Below are 20,774 nucleotides of genomic sequence, written 5' to 3' on the forward strand. Positions count from 1 at the left end.
GAGGAGGCGGCGCGGCCACACCCCCAGCTCCGCCCACTATCTCCTTCAGCTGCGGGATCAGCCAGTGTGAAGGAGTCTGTGGGAGGAGTGGAGGAGGCGGCGCGGCCACACCCCCAGATCCGCCCACCAACTTCGGCTGCCTCGGAGATATTGGAGATCTCCGAGTGACTGACAGCTTAACCTGAAGGGGGAGTGTTATAGGCAGCTTCCCCTGCACTACTGGATGCCCTGCTCGCACCGCTCCGAGGCAATCTATAGTAGTGTTTAGCGGCGACCCCGGTGTCACCCCTCTGGTGGGTGTCACCCGGTGCGGGCCGCACCCCCATAGCAACGCCTCTGCTTTTAATCCAATGGAATACAAGTGGAATCGTCCATTGAATAAATTTGTTGTTTGACAACTCTCACTTAAGGACTTTGCCCTCATGTCGGATAGATTTCATCTCATATCCTGATGTGTCTTCTTGTACAGGAGGTAAAGAACTTATTTTATTTGAAGGACAGGTCAGTCAAGTCCCTTCACCCCAAACTTACTCATCCAGGCCCATCGCGACAGGACAGGCAAAACAAGCAATTGCTTGGGGCCCCGAGCTGGCCTGGGGCCCCAGCCGCGCCGCCAACCTCCGCTTCCTATAAACTGCAGCCTGTAGCGTGGCCGAGCTCCTCTTCCTTCCTCCTGCAGTCCGCGCGGTACAGGAGATTCAGTTTCCTGATCCTGTCCGGACTGACAGGAAGTGCACACACTGAGTGCTCACTTCCTCTCAGTCTGGCCGGCCGGGAACAGAAAACTGAATCTCCTGCTGTGCGGTACGCGGTAGGGAGGGGGGTTAAAAAGAACACGGTGGGGGGGGAGTAGTAAGGGGGGGGGCAGTCATCAAGACCCATTTAGTAATAAAAATTTGGTAGCTTGCTGACCATAATAAAAACAATTACCATAGCTTTCTTTCCATTTTCTTCTTTCTTTACCATCCCATTTCCATCTTATTGCTTCTTTTTTGAATCAATGGTACAGTGGTGTTTTTTTGCAAATGTTCAATTGTTGAAAATGTTCAAATTTTATGCACATATGCAACAGCAGTATTTGCACTGTAAACCTTTTTTATTTATATAAAGTATTGGTAGACTTAAACTGTATCGATATGCTGTGATTCCTGTAGGGTTTGCGTGCGTGCGGGTGGGGGGGCCTCCATGTTCATTTTACTTGGGGCCCCCAAATTCCTTCAAACGGCCTGGCCTCTTCCATGTCTTTATGGACCTTGCTTTGTGCACTGGTGTGCAGTCACGTTGGAACAGGAAGGGGCCATCCCCAAACTGTTCCCACAAGGTTGGGAGCATGAAATTATCCAAAATGTCTTGCTATGCTGATGCTTTAAGCGTTCCTTCACTGGAACTAGGGGCCAAGCCCAACCCCTGAAAAGAAGCCCCACACCATAATCCCCCCTCCACCAAATGATTTGGACCAGTGCACAAAGCAAGGTCCATAAACACATAGATGAGTGAGTTTTGGGTGGAGGAACTTGACTGGCCTGACATAAACCCGATAGAACACCTTTGGGATGAATTAGAGTGGAGACTGCAAGCCAGACCTTTTTGTCCGACATCAGTGCCTGACCTCATAAATGCGATTCTGGAAGAATGGTTAAACATTTCCATAGACACACTCCTAAACCTTGTGGACGATCTTCCCAGAAGAGTTGAAGCTGTTATGGCTGTAAAGGGTGGGCCAACTCAATTTTGAACCCTACAGACTAATAGGGCGTACACACGGTCGGACTTTGTTCGGACATTCCGACAACTAAATCCTAGGATTTTTTCCGACGGATGTTGGCTCAAACTTGTTTTGCCTACACACGGTCGCACAAAGTTGTCGGAATTTCCGATCGACAACCACGCGGTCACGTACACCACGTACGACGAGACTAGAAAAGGCCGGTTCAGAACCAAGCGCGGCACCCTTTGGTCTCCTTTTGCTAATCTCGTGTTAGTAAAAGTTTGGTGAGAGACGATTCGCGCTTTTTCAGACTCGTGGCTTTCAGATCGTTTTCTGCTGTTCAGTTTGTGCTTGTGGGTTTATATCTGCTCTTCAGTGCGTGCAAGCAAGTTCCGCGTGACTTTAAGTAGTCATTGTATTCTTGTTCGTTCGTTACTGGTTTTCAGGTCGCTCTTCACAGGCCTTGCTGTTCTTCAGTGCGTTCTGTTACTTCGTTCTGAGCAGCCGACCGTTTTCTAGCCATGTTTCGTATACGTACTCCTCGTACAGTTCGTGCTGTGCGGGGGCTTGGTGTTGGGGTCCTGACCTTGACACAAGTCCAGTCCATGAACAGGGTGGGGAGGAGTTCATGGACCAAGAATTGGTTGCTTCAGCGTGACCAGTTCTCTCATATGCCTTTGCTCCGTGAGATCCGTGAGAATAATCCTGATGATTTCAGGAACTTTCTCAGGATGACGGACCCCGTATTTCACCGTTTGTTGGCTTCGCTGACCCCCTATATCAGCAGGCAGGATACCTGCATGAGGCAAGCCATCACTGCGGAGCAGAGGCTCGTCACTACCTTGCGGTATTTGGCCACAGGGAGAAGCCTGCAGGACCTCAAGTTCTCAACAGGCATCTCCCCCCAGGCTCTTCTTTGTGGACATTTGCTGCTTGTGTTTGTTTTAGCTGACCCTGACAGAAATGTGTGGAGTGCAGAAAATGTCGTGATTGTGTAACCTTATACAAAGCACTGTTGGCTGTTATTTACTAAATGCAAAGACACTTTTCACTACAAGTGCACTTGCAACTGCACTGAAACTGCACTTGTAGTGCAAAGTGGATTTGCCCTTAGGAAATTACCCCCATTTTCTCATAAAACAACAATTACATCACCCCAAAAGTGTTGTAGCGTTGAGACAATAATCCACACATTCTTGATGAACAATCTTTTTAATACCAGCACAATCACATGTGCATTTACCAAAGGTTTTTCGGACAAACCGACATGTTTGTTGTATAACAATTTTTGTGGTGTCATTATCCAAAATCAAAATGTGCATTTTATAGAAAACAGGCCTGTGTAAAACCCACAAGAAAGACACAAATCTTGATCTTACAAAGTTCACATTTGGTAGAACCTGAAGGCAATATCAGACATGAGTATTTAGGAACTGTGTTTGATATTGCGTTCAGATGGGGTGAAATCACCCCAGGAAAAGCCAAATTTGAAAGATGCACACCAATTTACGAATGTCAACATGTGCTAGCTGCCATCACGGGGGATCAAGGGATGTGTTTTGGGGGAGAAAGCCCTTCCTCACCGCTACTTTATAATTTAGGAAGGTGTTGCACCCCCAAAACGCATCCATTGATCTCCCGTGATGGCAGATAGCACATGTTGACACACTGTGTGCATCCTCCAAATTTGGCTTTGGGAAAAATCACAAAAACATTTTGCACATTGTAGCACACAAAAGAAGAAAGTGATTTGGAGGGGCTTTAAACTCGCCCCAAAACATCAATGATGTTTTTATATTTTGGAATAACATCATTGATGTTTTGCTTGATGTTTTCCAATTGTAAATTATACCCCATGATCTCCCCGATCAGGATCTGGGCACTTTCGGAAGTGAAAGGATCTTCATCCACAACCTCACGATCACCTAAAAAGAGAGGAACCCCAAAATAAATTAGGTTTCCCAAAAAATGCCGCCATCCATCTCTTATCTGAGCCTGTGGTTGCAGACACTCACCTGTTGTGGTGACTAGTTCCACCATGTCTTCTTCCTCCTGCTCATCTTGTGTTGGGGGGATTTCCCCTTCTTCCAGGGGGGGGGGGGCTCTGGTCTCCTCGGATGAGGGGTGTCCTCCGAGTCTTTTCTCCCCTATGTAAAACAAAAATGGTATACTTAGCACACAGATATTTGATGGCAGAACTATAAAGATGAAACATTGCTTGGAAGTGGGGTACAATTATCTATTTTAGCTGAGTTCCAAGATGTAGATTTTTTAGTGTCCTTTGTCAAGCTGCAATACTTTACCTGTTTAGTACAAGCTTCACAGATGGAGACCCCCCTATAGTATACACTGGAGCACCTGTGTGCCCCCCCCTAATAAAAATGGTGTTCTTGTGTCCCACACTAGTGTTCCAGTGTCCAGATGTGTAAACAGCTGCTCGGTGTCCTCTCCTTACACACAATCTAGTTTGCATTTCATTCTAGTAACAAAGCCATCTACACAACCCAATTCTTTGAAGACAAGTATAGGGCGTCAAAATGGTGGCCAAATGCATATGGCCTAAACAATGGTATTTTATCGTCCGAAATAAAAATGTGTGATCCGAACGAATAATGTGCCCATGAACATGAAAGTTGCCATTTTAAACTGTACAACAGTTCCTAAAAGCACATGGAGCAGCACGAACGTAATAAACACAAAAAGAATAGGAACACAGCACAAATACTTACTTTTTTGCAGCACTCTCCGGATCTTTCTGTACTGCTCATGTTCTCGTAATTTCAGGTCCGACCACCGCTTCCTGAGCTGATCTTTCGATTGTCGTACCCCTAATTTCCGGTGCAGACTCCTGACCACTTTCGCCATGATCTTGGCCTTTCGGACATTGTGGTTGGGGTAAGGCCCATACTTTCCATCATAGTCGGCCTTCTTCAGGATGTCCACCATCTCCAACATCTCCCTAAAGGACATATTTGAGTCCTTTAATCTCCTTCTGGATCGGGACGTTTCAGGCTCCGGCCTTTCCTCCTCCTCCTCCTTGCTGTAATTAGCACGATCCTGCTGTCTATCCGCCATGTGCTCTTCCTCCACTGCGCCGAACAAAAAGGGGCGGGGAATAGACTAGAAAGAACGTCAGGGGCGGGCGGAGTTATACGCATGCGCAGTGTGTATAAATCGTAACGCACGCGTCTTACGTACGATCTGTGGGCGGAGGAAGGAGCATCGGAGACGCCGATCGTGCTAACGAAGGTAGGATCTAAACTTGGGCCTATACTGCTTCGAAATGGAAGCCTATATTGTAACAAGATTAGGGGAGTTTGGCCTGACATTAGGGTTTGTCTTGTGTTGTGTCTTGCAGAGAAAATGGATGGGTTCAACAACCACAATTTCCTGCCCCTGTTCATTGACAAGTACAGGGAGCTGCCCTGTCTGTGGCAAGTGAGACACCCCCACTATAATCACAAACAGAAGAGGCAGGCAGCGCTGGAGAAACTGCTGGAGTTGGTGAAGCCGGTGGTCCCCACAGCAACCATCCCCTATTTAAAAGCAAAAATTGGTGGCCTGAGGAGCACATATCTGAGGGAGCGCAAGAAGGTCACAGATTCCCAGAGATCTGGAGCTGCAGCAGATGACATTTATGTCCCCAGGCTGTGGTACTATGAGAGACTGCGATTTCTGTCAGACCCCACTGAAGTCAGGGAATCCCTCTCTACTCTTCCTTCCACTCTTCCTTCCATCCCAGCTGAGGCTTCTGATGTCCAACCTGGGCCTTCCAGCCAGGAAGAAGTGGAGGAGCCCAGCTGGAGTCAGGTATAGCATTCTTCTACAGATTTCTGGGCAATAAATAAATTATGTTTACTAGATGTTATTATTGATCACTAATTGCTGATTAAAAAAAGTGTTTTACATATCAATAGACAGTAGTGGGCACCCAAAATTGGGACAAGAATGCAAAATGCTGGGCTCAGAATGATAGTCAGTTATATTTGTTAACATTCAATTTGCAGCAGTCAGGAGGTGAAAATTGTGTGTGATTGATGTAAAAAATACTAAAACTATGTCCCTTTTTCATACACAGGAAGACCTCAGCCAGGAGGAGGTTGTGGAATGTGGCAGTCAGGAGGAGGCGGGGATTAGTGGCAGTCAGGAGGAGGCGGGGATTAGTGTCAGCCAGGAGGAGGCGGGGCTAAGTGGCAGCCAAGAGAAGCCTGGGACAACTCGCAGCCTGACTGAGTCTCAGGTTCCTCCCCTCCGCTTGCCACATAAACGAGCCAGGAAGATGACTCCCAGTCCTGTGCAGGATTCAGCATACAGGCTGATCCAGGAGGCTTCGGCGTCCCTCAGAGCCTTCCCCAGTCCTGAAGAGGCCTTTGCCTGCATGGCTGCCACCAAATTGCAGGGCATGCAGGAGGGCCAACGCAAGATCTATGAGGACCTGATTTATAAAGTCCTACGTAAGGGGGAGAGTGGGGAACTGACACAAAAGACGGATGTCATTGAGATCGACGATCCTCCTCCTCCTCCTCCTCCTGCTGCCACAACTCCACCACCACAGCCAAAGCCTGGAAGGAAGCATGGAAGGAAGACCTGAGAGTGATTGCCCTTGTTTCAGTCTGGTCTGACAGAAGATGCAGTCTCTCGTATGACCACAGCCTGGGGACACAGATGTCATCTGCTGCTTTCCGGATCTCTGGGACTTCTGGACCAGACTGCCCTCCCTTAGATATGGACTCCTCAGGCCACCAATTTTGCTTTAAATAATTGATGTCTGCCCTGGGGGTACAAGGCTTCGCCAATTTCGGCAGTTTCTCCAGCATTGCCTCCCTCTTTGTTTATAGTTGTGACCCCTTAATAAAATTTTTTTCGGTAAATTATACTCTCCTGTGTGTGTTTTCATCCAAAAAGGACAGTTTGTTGGTGACGATTCAGGTACATTTCTAAAAACATAAAATGTGAAATTAACAAGGGACAACAACACCAAACAATCTCCTACAGGTTAAATAGAACAACATATCAATGGTGTTGTGGGAACTTGTCACAAAAAACACACAAACATTTTCGGGAGTACAAATCAAAATCACCAAAAAAAACAATTAAAAAAGAGAAACACAAAAAAAGAATCTACATTAAAGTAAAAAAAAAAAAAATGTTGTCAGATGTGAGAAATCAAAATATATTGAGAAATCAAAATATATTGAGGGAATTCCGATAAATAGTAACGAAAGAAGTTTGTGAGAAGTGTGTGTGTGAATATGAGCATCAAAACTACTTAATTCTTGTCACATTATAAAGAAGAGAGTGCGCTGTATTAAACCATTTTGAACATTGCAGCGTGATGAAAGTGCTGTATCCATTGCGAACGCTAAGTTTACCAGAACGAGCTGTCCCGTGTCGGAATTTATTCTGAGCATGCGTGGCACTTTGTGCGTCGGAACAGGCCACACACGGTCGGAATTGACGCGATCGGATTTTGTTGTCGGAAAATTTTATCTCCTACTGTCCAACTTTGTGTGTCGGAAAATCCGATGGAAAATGTCCGATGGAGCCCACACACGGTCGGAATTTCCGACAACATGCTCCGATCGGACATTGTCCATCGGAAAATCCGACCGTGTGTACGGGGCATAAGACTGGGATGCCATTAAAGTGCATGTACGTGTAAAGGCAGGTGTCACAATACTTTTGACAATAAAGTGTATGTGTGTTATTTCAGAAAATAATTTAGTTAGGGTAATTTCTAAAATACCCAATAAAAAGCAATGGCGAGCAACAAGTAAAATCAATTTGTGAGTTGCTACTGCTTTGCAGGAAACACTGCAGATATCTTCTGCTGAGAAAAACCTGAAGGCAGCCATTGTACTTTTTTTCTGAAAATGCTAGTTACTGACTGTCATGCTGACCTAATGGCTTAATTTCTTTCTCAGTCACTGATGCATTCTTTTTTTCAGTCTGTAGCTCTGAATATCTTGAAAATAGAGAATCCGCATTGCATGCAAGTAGCTAGCATGGTCAACAATGGCACCCTCTAGATTTCTTTCAGGTTTCCATTAATCATCACATAATGTTAATCCTTTACTGGATATGAACATTGGATGGTTTGTATGGTAACACAGAGGAGGGCAACCCCTCTGGGACTAAGGAGTGGACTTTAAAGTAAGGTATAAAAGCCCTGTGACTGGATCCTTCCACCTGTTCCATACTCCACCCAAGGGTGATAGTCTTCTGTTGATAATGTGGTTAGCTCCTGCTGGACCACACATCCCATAAAGCTTTGCACAATACAGCTATGCAGGGCATAGACAGTGGACTTAGGTTGAACATGCAAGCTTGCTGTGCATTGGTATGTCAACTTGATGTAACGTACCCGGTGATGGAGCCCAAAGTGTAGAGCAGTGGTTCTCAACTCCTGTCCTCGGGACCCACTAACAGGCCAGGTTTGCAAGATAACTGAAATACATCACAGGTGATATAATTTGCTGCTCAGTGATTGCAGTATTCTAAACTGCATCTCCCCAAGGTAATACTTAAAATCTGGCCTGTTAGTGAGTCCTGAGGACAAGAGTTGAGAACCACTGGTGAAGAGGAAGCCCCCTCTTACAGCTCTGGCTCAGGAACCCTGATAATGTAACAGGGAACACTGGAGGAGCATAGAGTGGCACGAGTGCCTGGTAAGACTATTGCTGGTGGGTGCTGATGTGCATCTGGATGTGCAGGGGCAGCTGGCTGGTAGCACGCTGGATTATGACAGGCACAACTATGGCTAGATCGGGTGCAGGGAGAAGATCCAAGGCAATGTCAGACAGTCCAGGTCAGCAACTAGCGGGCAGATCAAAAATAGGCAGCAGGCAAACGAGTGGTCAGAAGTCAGGCCGGGTTTGGTAAACAATAAGGTAGACAAGCAGAAGGATAAGGCAAAAGCTTAGTTCAGGGGTCAGCGCAGGCAGAGTTCAGGCAAAGTCAGGAGCAGATTGGGTCGGCAATGGGTGAGCGATACAGGAACAAATGTACAGATGCTTCAGAAACATAATAGACCAGACAGCACTGACACAAAGCACTAGTGCAGTTTAAATAGCCCGCCTAGCGCCAATCCTCCCGCTAAACGTCCACGAACAGGGCTTATAGGAACCATGCGCCTGCACATATGCATGCATCTTCCCTGACACCTGTAATCTAAAGTGGGCATCCTAAGATGACAATGCTCCTCCTGCCTTGAAAGATGTTCAGTTATTGTCGCTCAACAAAAGTAAATTACTCTACAGTCCCTTGGTAGGATTACCAGGTAAAAAGAAAGGAAAGAGATGAAAGAGGAAAAATATGAAGCTACCACATAAGGTGTAAGCTGCAATATACTACATGTTAATTGTTGGTCATACATACTGTATGTTAGTTCTGTTTGTAGTTTGGGCTCTGCACACTCCTGCACACTTAAATACACATAGCTAAAGATTATGGCATCGCAATATACTAAAAATGCACTTTTTCGGTATATTTAATGTAAGGGCCTCTAATGAAATCTTTGCCCTGGGCAAACTAATATCTTACCACAGCCCAGGTTCTAAGAAAAAAATTGTAGAATAATTATTGTCCTAAACCTTCAATTAAATTTTCTCATCTCGTAATAACAGAGAAGTCTAATAGAGGTTATTTTTGTATCATTGGACACTACTCCTGGAATGTGTGATTTTAGATGGATTCTAATTATTCTTGGAGAACCTGAGGATAAAAAACACATTCCTTTGGGATAATTATATCTGCCAAGGGAGTAATTATCGTAGCCTTTTCTGACCATATCTACTGCCAGTGATTGTGTAGGAAAGTGCTGAGTTCCATTAGTCTGTGAGGTTAAATCTATTCCTTGGAGAGAAAATTCCTGAGATTGTATCAAAATTCCAGCTTTATTGACCGTCAAGAGACATTCTTCCTTGAAGGACTACATGAAACAATTTATTGTGTTAGAACATAGTTAGGCTTGAAAAACCAATGGTCATTATACGTAACATACTAACTATAGGAATGGGTTATTAAACAAAACCATAGGAGAAATTCCCCAAGGGAACCAATCATACTAGACAATTAACTAGACAGTATATGAAAGCAACAGACCTTAGCTATGAGCAACATGGCTATTGCTATTTTTTTCCATCAGTTTTTCCCTATTGTACCCATAAATGTCATAAAAGATGGGTTTTTTTTTACATTTTCTAGAGAATAATATAGTTAGTAGCCTTGCAGCTACAGACATAGGACAGACAGACCATAAGATAGCATGACAAGATAAGAACATCGTGTTTGTTTGTAGAATGATGTAATCTCTAGTAGGGATTCAGATTTCAGTTAAGCAAAGTCAGTTCAGTGAAAGATGAATTCTGATTCATTCCTATTGGCCCTTGCACTTTCCACATAATTCTTACCTAATTAAGCAAGCCTTATAATTCATTTTACAATATTCAGTAACCTAGATCACCCAATGCTGTCCAAGTAATGCTGTATGTTTGCAAAGAATTACTGATAATTTATCTTAATTGCTTACTGTGGGTTCTTTGAAAACCATCGATGTTTATATAATGCTAGTATAAAAAGCCCATTGGGCCTGATGCGCTGAAGCTTCAGTGAAGCGTTTTATGTAAACATTTTTTTTCATCAGATTTTTTTTTTTGTTTTGCATATGGTTTAACCTTTTGTAAAATGTATTTTTCATGTAATTGGTTATGGAAATTAGCTATGAAGCACAATAATTTACCATTAATTTTAAGTGAGTATCTTGTTGAAAATAAATAGTATCTTATTAACTGTCCATATTGATGATCCTAAGTTATTACAGCTTGTAGAAGCTCTGAACAATTGTGAGGTTCTTACAGATGAGAAACAATTATTGTTTATTATGTTAGTACCTTTTTCTTAAATACAAAAAAAAATCTTGTACACCTTACACTCATATCTACAAATACATTTTTTTTTTTTTAAATTAAGTGTACTGGTAGCAGCCATCTGTGAATTTCACACTGTAACAAAAACATATAAAATAGAAATAGAACATGGTAGCAATAAACATCCACTGATTAAACATGGGGGGGGGGGGATGGGAAAATATATAGTAGACAAATCCACTTAAATAACAAAAATATTAATGTATACCAAGGCTTGATTATGATCATTGTTCATGATCAATAAAAAGGATCAATTAATAATGATTAATAATGATCATTATTATTTTAAGCTGACCTTAATCTTCAAGTGGACAGCAATGGAGTTATCATGATTGCTGTTCCACCACTAGTTTAAGGTAATGATTCAAAACCTAAAGCATTAAGGTTTGAATTTCAGCCATTGGGTGGGACTTTTACGGCTCAAATAATAATATTTTAAAATCTTTACATTTTATTATTTTTATTTAAATTTAAAGATTTTAAAATATTATTATTATTTGTGCCTTAAAAGTCCTACCCATTGAGGGAAATTCAATCATTGATACATTCAAACCTCTACTTTGCTATACAAAACCTAAAGCAGAACGGTGGCCAGGTTCTGCACATTAAAATATTCACATATTCTTAACAAAGAGTTACTTAGCTTCCTGACCTGTGCAGCTGCAGCCATTGTGGAGCATTTCACCCCCAAAATTCCCGAGAGGCAGTAAAGTTATTCAAGGGCAGTCTCTTAACACTCCTTCCTTTCTGCTCCCAGTTCACCTGTATTTAGAATGTTAATAGCAGAAAACATATGCAGGTATCTAGCGACCAATACAGAACAGATCAATAATGGGTGTGGGAAAAAGTGGGTTAGAGCTCCAGTTAGGGAATGGAAGTCCTAAACTGGATAAAAGAACACACTGGGGATAGCTAAAAGTATGCACAGGCCCCTTGAGGTGGTGGCATTTGTTTCTTGTTATGAATTCACTTTCTTAAATGTGAGCAGCATGTTCTTGTATGGAGGCACCCTAGGCTATTGCTGTCTATCCAGTTAGGTCCAACAGGCTTTCTCACTTGTGCAAGAGAAGGAGGAGATCTAAGTTAGGCTTTGAGATGCTCAGGTAGTTGGTTTTTATGATGAGATGTGCCTGGCACATGCCCCCCTCTGTAATTTTTTTTTTTTATAATCCCTTCTTACCTTTTTTTTCTAGGGTATCCACTGTAAACATACTCACAAGACCAGCAATTCCAGCATTAACCTTCCATAATATGCTGTTCTGCTGCCATACATTTTGTCTTGCTCCCCCATCTTATTTCCTATGTCACCGGAAGCTAAATGTCTCTAATGGATTCTACCAGCCGGTCCCATAATGGAGTGCCACCAGTCCTGTCTCCTCTGGCCACAGTGTGGAAGCTGATGCATTCTGTGATATTCTGTGACACCAGGAGCATGGTTCACCTAATTTAAGCTAGGTGAGAATGGAGGTGAGGGGTGGCCTGAACCATGAAGAAAAATAAGATTGAAAATAAAAGCTTCTTGCTCACAGAAGTGGGGGAAGTATTACAAAGGTGCAAAGTAATTTTCCTGTGTGAAGGTTTGCTTTAACCCTTTCGCTGTCATTTTGTATTTGGTATGGTAAAATGCAGTGCACATCTAGGCCTGAAGATTAGTTACAACCCCCAAATTATATATAGTTTATGAAAGCAGAGACCCTGGTGAATAAAAGGCTGGTAGTTCCAACTTTTTATGTCACAGAATATTAGAGCAACAGTTTGCTATTATGAATATTTTCTCTAAAAACTACATTGAGTTTGATTTTAATTTACACAAACACAGTATATTACCCATTCATTGGTAAAATATAAAAGATGAGGTTGTGTTGAGAAAATAGATACCCAACATGTCAAACCTTAAAATTGTACATAAAACAACAACAAACTTTGACACCCAAAATTATCCATAGCTTTAAAAACTCTTAAAGGTCTTTAGAGTATGAGACCTGGTTGGGTTGGGGGGCTTTAAAAAATCTTCCTGTTTTTTTGTTTTTTTTTTATGTCACTTTAATTTTATTAAACTTTTATTGCTTTCACATAGGGGATCAATAGCCCCCTATTTGATAGCATAAAGTTTGTGAACTCCAATGTCTCCCCTGCACTCCACTGAAGCTTGCTTTTTTACTAGCAAGCACTCCCAGGGAATTTGAGCACTAAACCTAGAAGTAACATAATACAAGTCACTTCCTGGTTCATTCATTAGAGGGAGTATGATGGAACCGTCCAGCACCCAGCTTGGGTGCCTCCGTCAAGATATAGCTTCCTCCAGTCTGGAACCAGGAACCAGGTATGATAGCTGAATATTGTACCCAAGGTCTAGACGACTCTAGTTTTGGTGCAAAACTGGAACTGGAACTCCGCTTCTATGGCGACTGGCTCCTGGAACACTTCTTCAATATCACCCAACGCTGGGTCCAGCTGGTGGTTTGGACTGCTCATAGGGAGGAAGCAGATCCCACTGCTGCCACCAAATGTGAAGGAACCATCCAGCACCCAGCCTATCAAGATATAGTTTCCTCCACTCTGGATCAAGATATTATAGCTGAATATTGCACCCAAGATCTAGACGACACTAGCTTAGGTGCAAACTGGAACTGACACTTCCCTTTATTAAAACTCAGACACATAACACCTTAATAAACAGACTATAGCAGGAGACCCCAGTATCAGGTTGGTTTAAGCTGATTATATTAACATATACTCTGAGTCTCATAGTCTAAAGAAGTCATTACTGATTTAGGCACAAAGGACGCAAATCTGTGTGTTTCGGGGAGACATGGACCCAAATCTGAAGCAAGACCACTCCAAGGGTCCCACAGGCACACACCTCCCAAAGAGTAGTGCTCCCTTAAAAGTCAGGGCCCATAGTCAAGAGGCAAGAGGCCACCCTGCAGTCCCCTCCAAAAGCCTCTGTCCTGGTTGGGTCTGTCACAGGGAGGATCAGCGAAAAGAAGTTTGCTGAGCTCCTTCTACCCTACCCAGCAACTCCCTCAATGCTGGTCACAGGCCCACAGATAGGACAGTTGAACCCAAATCACCTCTAGGAGAACGTTAATAGTTGGCCTATAAAGCACACATGTATTCAGCCACTGGGAGTGTGTGTAAAAGCTGTCATTGCCACTTTCCTTTTTTTTTTTATTTTTTTTTTTTACTTTTGACTGCCTGCATTGAGAGGGTGCCCATTAATTTCCTGTTGCAAAGAAACAACAGAAAGTGAGATGAAATCTTTACAGTGATGAGAATTACCCTCTTTGACAGTTGTTTGGAAGATTCCCCATTACCTTTTGTTCTCTGTTGACAACTGTAAAATTTTGAATTTCTCATCACTTTCTGTCCCAGTAACAATAGTCACTTGGACAAACAGACAGGATAAATCTGCCCAACAGAGACACAGACAACATTGGCAGAAGTTCTAATCATTCCGTACTCTATCCAAAAGTAAAAAATGCCATTGGGCTATGCATACACTCTAATATCTATCACATCTCTATTTTTTTAATTAAAAAAAATGCTAAACTTATATTTAAGGTCGATAAGTTTTCATTACTGATCCCTTTGGGATTCTCTGGGTACTTGCTGCACTTTTGCTCTAATTAGTGTGCATAATCTCCTGTGTATTGGCATCACTGAGCAATTCTAATTTCCATCTTTTTCAATAAAGCACTCCTGCAATCAAAATGTGCAGTCTACTCATAGAAACAAAACCAATCCTGTGTACTGTGATCATACTGGTCAAATTTAAATTTAAAGGGTTGCTAGGGGTTATCACAGAGTGCTTTTTGTTTTTCTGAGCATGACCACTAAGGTTTCTAGGATAAGTCAGTGATGTTATTCCAGCAAGAAACATGTTAAAGCTAATGTGAACTGTATTGAAACATGTTTCTGTAGGGGCGGGTGCAGAGGCTCTTTTGCCATATAATTGGGGTCAGAGTTCAGGAGAGTAATAGGGTCAGTTATCTCTGGCAATTAGAGACTGAAGCCAATGGGGCTTTGATGGGTTTCTGTCCATAAGAAGATGCTTTACAACAGCGAGCAGAATGAGAGAAAAAGATTCTGCATTAATTGACTTGTCATTACGTGATAATAAAGTCATCATTATGATAGGATTTTTTATACGTTAGAAATAAGTTCTGTTCACATTTCTTCTGAACACTGAAATGGCTTAATTAAAGAGGTTAAACGGATCCTGGTAACCATAGTTAGCAATACATCTTCCTTCTCCCCTCCCTGTCTAGGTCTTTGGTTCTTCTTCATCTCAAGCCCTGAGCACTGGTTGACATTTCAAAGAGGACAGTACTAGACTTGGTGTCTCAACCTATTAAGGAGGTGGTGGCTCAATATCGTCTCTAGGTGATTGCTGCCATAGGAAAGAGGTTTTATTGAGTCATTAGACTTTCAGTGGCAATGCTATATCTTGTATTTCCTTTAAGGCAATGTATATCCACTTCCAGATTCTCTAAGGGCTCATTTAGACAGATGATGAGATCCATCCGCTCATTCTGCTGGATATCCTTATCCATCCTACCCAGTTCTTGAATTATCCCTTCCTTGCCCCACGCCAGTGTATCCCTACCCAGACTTTTGGTTTCTGGCATCCTGATTGAAGTCTATGCCATTACCATCCAGTCCTTTAGATGAAACCCATCCTCCATGCTAAGCTGCTTTTTTGCTGCGTGTGCATCCACCCTGGAGCTGTGGGCAGCCAGCTCATAGAAGTGGATGCAGGAGCAGCAGCTGCATGGACACGAATATCAAAATTTGACATGCAGGCAGGAGTGAGTGCACAGATTCAAACACAGACCATTTTTTCATTTAGTGATTGGTATATATGCTTTTTCTGTCATTTAATTTTTTTAAAGATTTTGTTGGTGTAGTGGCAGCAAGTGCGAAGGTGGATGTTGGTGTAGTGGCAAATGAAGTGGGGGGCATGTGGGAGAGGTGGTGAGAATAGGGGGGTGGATGGGGGTCAGGTGCAGAGTTGAGAGTGGGGGTTGGTGTGCAGATGTAGTTTGGGAGGAGGAGAATGTGAATCAGTCTCAGTGTTGTGTGAAGGTTGGTATGTGGAGCGCTATGGAGGCTTTAGGCATGGTGGTGAAAAGGATGGGGGGGCAGGCACAGTGGTAATGGGGGAGATTTTGATACAGTGGGGGTTTGGTTGTAGGCATGGTGGGGAGTGGTAATTCTACAACAAGCTGTCATCTGTTACTCCTGATGGTGTCCTCCTAGCCAGCAGCAGAGGTCAGGCAGATCAGTTGGTGGTGAGCTTTCAGACCAGAGATTACAGTTTCTGTGTAAGGCACTGCAGAAGCTGGGGGTAGGAGGATAGTGTGAGCTGATGGGGTCAGAAATTAGAAGGTTATGTCACATTCTAACACAGACTCACTCGCTGCAGGCACCACTCTGGATTTGCTTTCCACTGGGTATAACTGTTGTTGATGGCACTGGTATACTTTTAAATGTCAATGCTACCACAGATGTGTAGTAGCAAAGCAATGTTATTACTTTTCTGTCACTACTACACGTGTGCCAGATATTGGTGCCTGACTCTACACTACCCCTAGACTGGACCTGGCATTTAGTGCTGCTGATCTCTTATAACCTGCAGTGATTGTAGCAAATACCGACAATCTGCTCCCAGTACAGGAAGTATCTGTCACTAATGTAGCCAGGTGCTTTGCCGGCTGTGTTGATCCTTAGCTCCTCCACCCCCCTCCCGCTGCAGGGGTCTGTGTAAACAGCAGGCTGTGTGTGCAGAAGCCACCTCTCAACCTGAACATCCCTGCTGTGCAACTTCAGAGCAGTTCTGTGTGTGGTCCCCCACTTGCACCCCTCCCTCCTGGCAAGCAGCAGAAGGACCAATTAGGAAAGTCTGGAAAAGGATCATGGGGCATGTCATCCTCTTGGGAGCGCTGCCCACTGAAAGTAATGGGGCCTGAACTACAGTCCCCACCAGACTCCGCAGAAGGAGGGTAAGGGGTGCATTTTCCCAGGCTGTACAAGAAACAACTTCCACTTGCTATGAGGGTGCAATCTCATTGTTTGACAGGATGGTGAGCTGCAATATCACTGGGACTGGTGAGCTGCTGCTATGGGAAATATCACCTGCTAGAGAAACTGAGTCCTTTAGGAACTGACCATACAGACATCTAGTAGTGTTAATGCTGCCTGCAGGCTTGACTGGGACTATTATCATTAGCAAAAATAGGCCCCAACACTCTCCAGCTTAGGAGTTAGGAATAAAGACTACCCTTTACTGCTGCTAAACAAAGACCTTCACCTGCCCTCTTTGCTGCCCTCTGCCAGAACGTTGACAATGGGAAGAAGGTTTACCAAAGCACACAGCAAAAATGACCACACAAAAGTTGAAAGAGAAAAAGGTGAATGTCCTTGCATTGCCTAGTCAGAGCCCAGACTTAAACCCCATTATAAATATGTGGAATGACTTAAAGACTGAAGTCCACAAATGGTCTTCATCAAATTTAACTGAACTTGAGCAGTTCTGCAAAGAAGAGTGGGAAAATATTGCAAAGTCTAGAGGTGCAAAGTTAGTAGAGACATATCCCAACAAATGAAAGGCTGTAATTAAAGCAAAAGGTGGTTCAACAAATTACTGACACAAGGGGTGATCCTTTTTACAACTCAGTGATTCTGTTTTCTGACATGTTGGTGTTATATCTTTTAATTGTATGTTATAAGTTGCACAGCTGGATAAATACAGCTGGATAAAACAAAAGCTCTGTCTGAGTTCATTTCAGGCTGCAAGAAACACAATGTGATTATTTTGATTAATTCTTCTCTATACCCACTGTATGTGCTTTTCAATATTGTGTTTGATTATTCTTTTAACAATAAAAGTGTCCAACTTAAAGTGGTTGAAAAGGTAAATGTTTTTTTTTTTTTACCTTAATGCATTCTCTGCATTAAGATAAAAAAAAACTTTTAATAGTAGCTCCCCCGCCCCCCTAAATACTCACCCGAGCTCGGTCTCAATCCATCACTGTGCATGTCTGCATTAGCTCTTCTTCCCCTCTTCACAGGCTTGGTTGAGAGCAGCGGGAGAGCAGAGAGTGGGGGGGGGCAGAACAGAGCTGGGCTGTGAATAGAGACAAACAGTCTGGCTCAGAATTGAGCATGCACAAGTGTCCCCATAGCAAGCGGCTTCCTACAGGGGTACTCAACAGGGGGAGGGTTTAGAAGCCAGAAATACCCCAGAAGAGCAGGATCGGGGCTTCTCTGTACAAAACCACTACACAGAGCAGGTAAGTATGACATATTTATTATTTTAATGAAAACATTTTTTAAGCTTTACGATCACTTTAATAAACTCTGAACTGCTTTAAAATGTATTTGATAATATTCTAAACATATACTATAGCAGCTCAAAGTACTTACTCCCTGGCATTGTGGGAAACCCCTCTCAAGTTCTTATATTCCACACACCCCATCTCCAGTAGTGCTGATAAAATATCAAGACCCACTTCACACTATGCCATTCTATTGCGTTATTGCATACAATTCAGCATGTGTTGGATTAGGGCAGCCATTTCATCAAGAATGGGCTGTTAATGCATAGCAATGGAAAAAGGAAAAAAACTGCTCCGTTTTTTTAATGCAGTGCACTACAACGCAAAGAACATGTGAGTCTATTGGCACCTATTGTACTTTGTGGTACTTTGTACGGTGTGGTACCATTCTAAATGAATACTGTTGGTGCACGCACTTTACGCAATATATAGGGGTCTTAAAGACTAACTATACTTTCAAATACCTTCATCCTTATGACCCCCCCTTTACATTTTACCTAAATCCTCCTTGACCTTACCTTAGATCAGTGGCCCACAATAGGCTTACCAGTTGATAGTTTTTGCATTCAGGCCTATGGGAAAGTCCCCAGCACTCCTATCACTGCACCTCCTGGCACCCCTGACTTTGAACCTCCCTGCGTGATAACACCCCTACCACTGCACACCTGATTCTGAACCTTCCAGCACATTGACACTGCACATACTCCATTACTGCTTCCCCTGTCCCTGCTCCCTCTTTGGAGGGACATGCAGAAAAGAGAATAGTCTAAGCCAATGTTTCTCCACCAGGATGCAATGGTACCCTTGGGTGTCGTTTGGGTTCCCACAAGCATTAGACACAATTTGCCCTGGATCAGCATCATGTGTTGTCATGGTGCAAGCAGGCTGGCAACCAGAACTATATCAATGCTCCAGGGCAGTACCCGTGGCACCATTTGTTGCTGTGGTGTTTGCGGCCAGCCTGCCTTCACCATGGCAGTTCAAAACGCTGATCCAGGGCAGGCAGGATGCAGAGTCGCCCCCTGGCATTCAGGGTTTAGAGCGTGAAATGCATTAGCAGTGAAATGCTTGAGCAGTCTTAATTCTGCTGTATTGTACATGATTTTATTGATATACTAGAATAAAGAAGTGGATCTTACCAGAGCGCTGTCATCCACAATCCTTTACATGGTTAAGGGGGTTGAAAAACCCTTGTTTTTTTTTGTTTTTTTTAAATAACAAACATGTCATACTTACCTCCACTGTGTAGTTTGTTTTGCACAGAGTGACTCTGAGCCACCTGTTCTAGGGTCCATAGACACAGAATGCCAGACTCCACCTGTTCTGTTCTGGGGTCCATAGACACAGAAAGCCGGACTCTGCCCCACCCCCGGCACCCGCATCATTGGATCTGATCGACAGCAGCGGGAGCCAATGGCTGTGCTGCTATCAAACTATCCAATTAAGAGCCGAGACAATGGGCAGAGAGGTAGTGCACGTCTCCGCTGAGGGAACGAACGGCTCAGGTGAGTAAAACGGGTGGGCTGGGGGGCGGTTCAGTGTCAGAAGTTTTTCTGCCTTAATGCATAGGATGCACTAAGATGAAAAAACACGAGGGTTTACAACTCTTTTAAATAAAGACATATTTGAACTAACAAAACTGTAATTTAAAGGAGACATCCAGCCTAAGCTTATTTGGCTGGGCTTTTCCTATGGGTCACATGAGTGCATTTCCTTTTGCACTTCTGTGATCCGTTTTCAGCAGAGAGCAGACTGAAGTACAGGCACTGTTTCATCCTGGCAATGGGAGTCTGGATCCACCAGGTGCCTGGACTAACACCCATCTCAGCCTCTTAGTGAGCCACTGAGAGCCTGAGACGGCTGCTCCCCGTCCCTCCACAGCTCAGCGCTCCAGTGAGCATGGAGGAAATGAGCAGAGAGTGGTGATTGACAGTCAGCAGCTCTCTGCTCGGGGAGCTGTGAGAACCGAGCCATCGATGGTGTTGGATCGCTCGGTTCTTGGTGTAGAGGCGCCGAGAGACAGATGCAGCATCGGACCGATGCTGCATCCACCTAGGTAAGTACAGTATGATGGGGAAAAACCCCCAAACCCATACTTCTCTTTAAATATAACTGAGAACATGGACTACATGGGAAATATTTGACAGACAGAAGATAATATAGGGACAAATTTGTGCTTTATACAGTACATTGGAATAAGAAAGAATTAGCGTCTCTTTAATCTTGCATTAAAATTATATATTGATGATACTGATAAAGTTCCATTTATCTGAGAGCAATTTAAATTTATGCGTAGAATGCATTATACAGCATTCCTTCAGGGATACATTTTTGAGGAGGCCAGAGAGATAGAAAAAATAGATAGAAACACAAGGTTATGCCTAGCAGTGTCAGTAACTCTTTGTGGAGGTATGCTTTCTGTAAGCTGAGCCTATGATGATTCATCAGTCAGTGGATGCACTTTGTGTTAGGTGTTGTTTCTGCTAGGCACGCTATCTGTCAATCACAACCCAGCAAACCACAACATTCAGTACAGAAAATTGGGAATGCCTAATAACCTTTGACAGTTGTACAAAAAAAAATTAAACATTTAAAGTGGTATTAAGTACAAAAACAAAAATTGAATATATTGCAACTTAGCTGTCCTTATAGCTGCATTAGTTTTTTTTCCCCTATATTTTTCACACGGTGATCCAGCCAGTAACACATTTTCTGTCTTAGGGTATCTCCACTCTGGATGGGGGAAACACTTTTGGTCAGCAGCATTGTCAATCTTGCGAGAGGGTAGTGTCAGCTGTA

The 20,774-nt window shown here is 43.3% G+C and overlaps 1 protein-coding gene across 6 annotated transcripts in view; it reads left to right on the plus strand.

Annotated features, from left to right (window-relative positions):
- The window catches only part of CACNA1E (calcium voltage-gated channel subunit alpha1 E), a 1,300,209-nt gene that overhangs the window by 602,551 nt on the left and 676,884 nt on the right, over positions 1-20,774 (plus strand). The window lies entirely within an intron of this gene.

Source organism: Aquarana catesbeiana, linkage group LG07 (assembly GCF_042186555.1).
Source record: "Aquarana catesbeiana isolate 2022-GZ linkage group LG07, ASM4218655v1, whole genome shotgun sequence".
In the NCBI taxonomy this organism is placed as follows: Eukaryota; Metazoa; Chordata; class Amphibia; order Anura; family Ranidae; genus Aquarana; species Aquarana catesbeiana.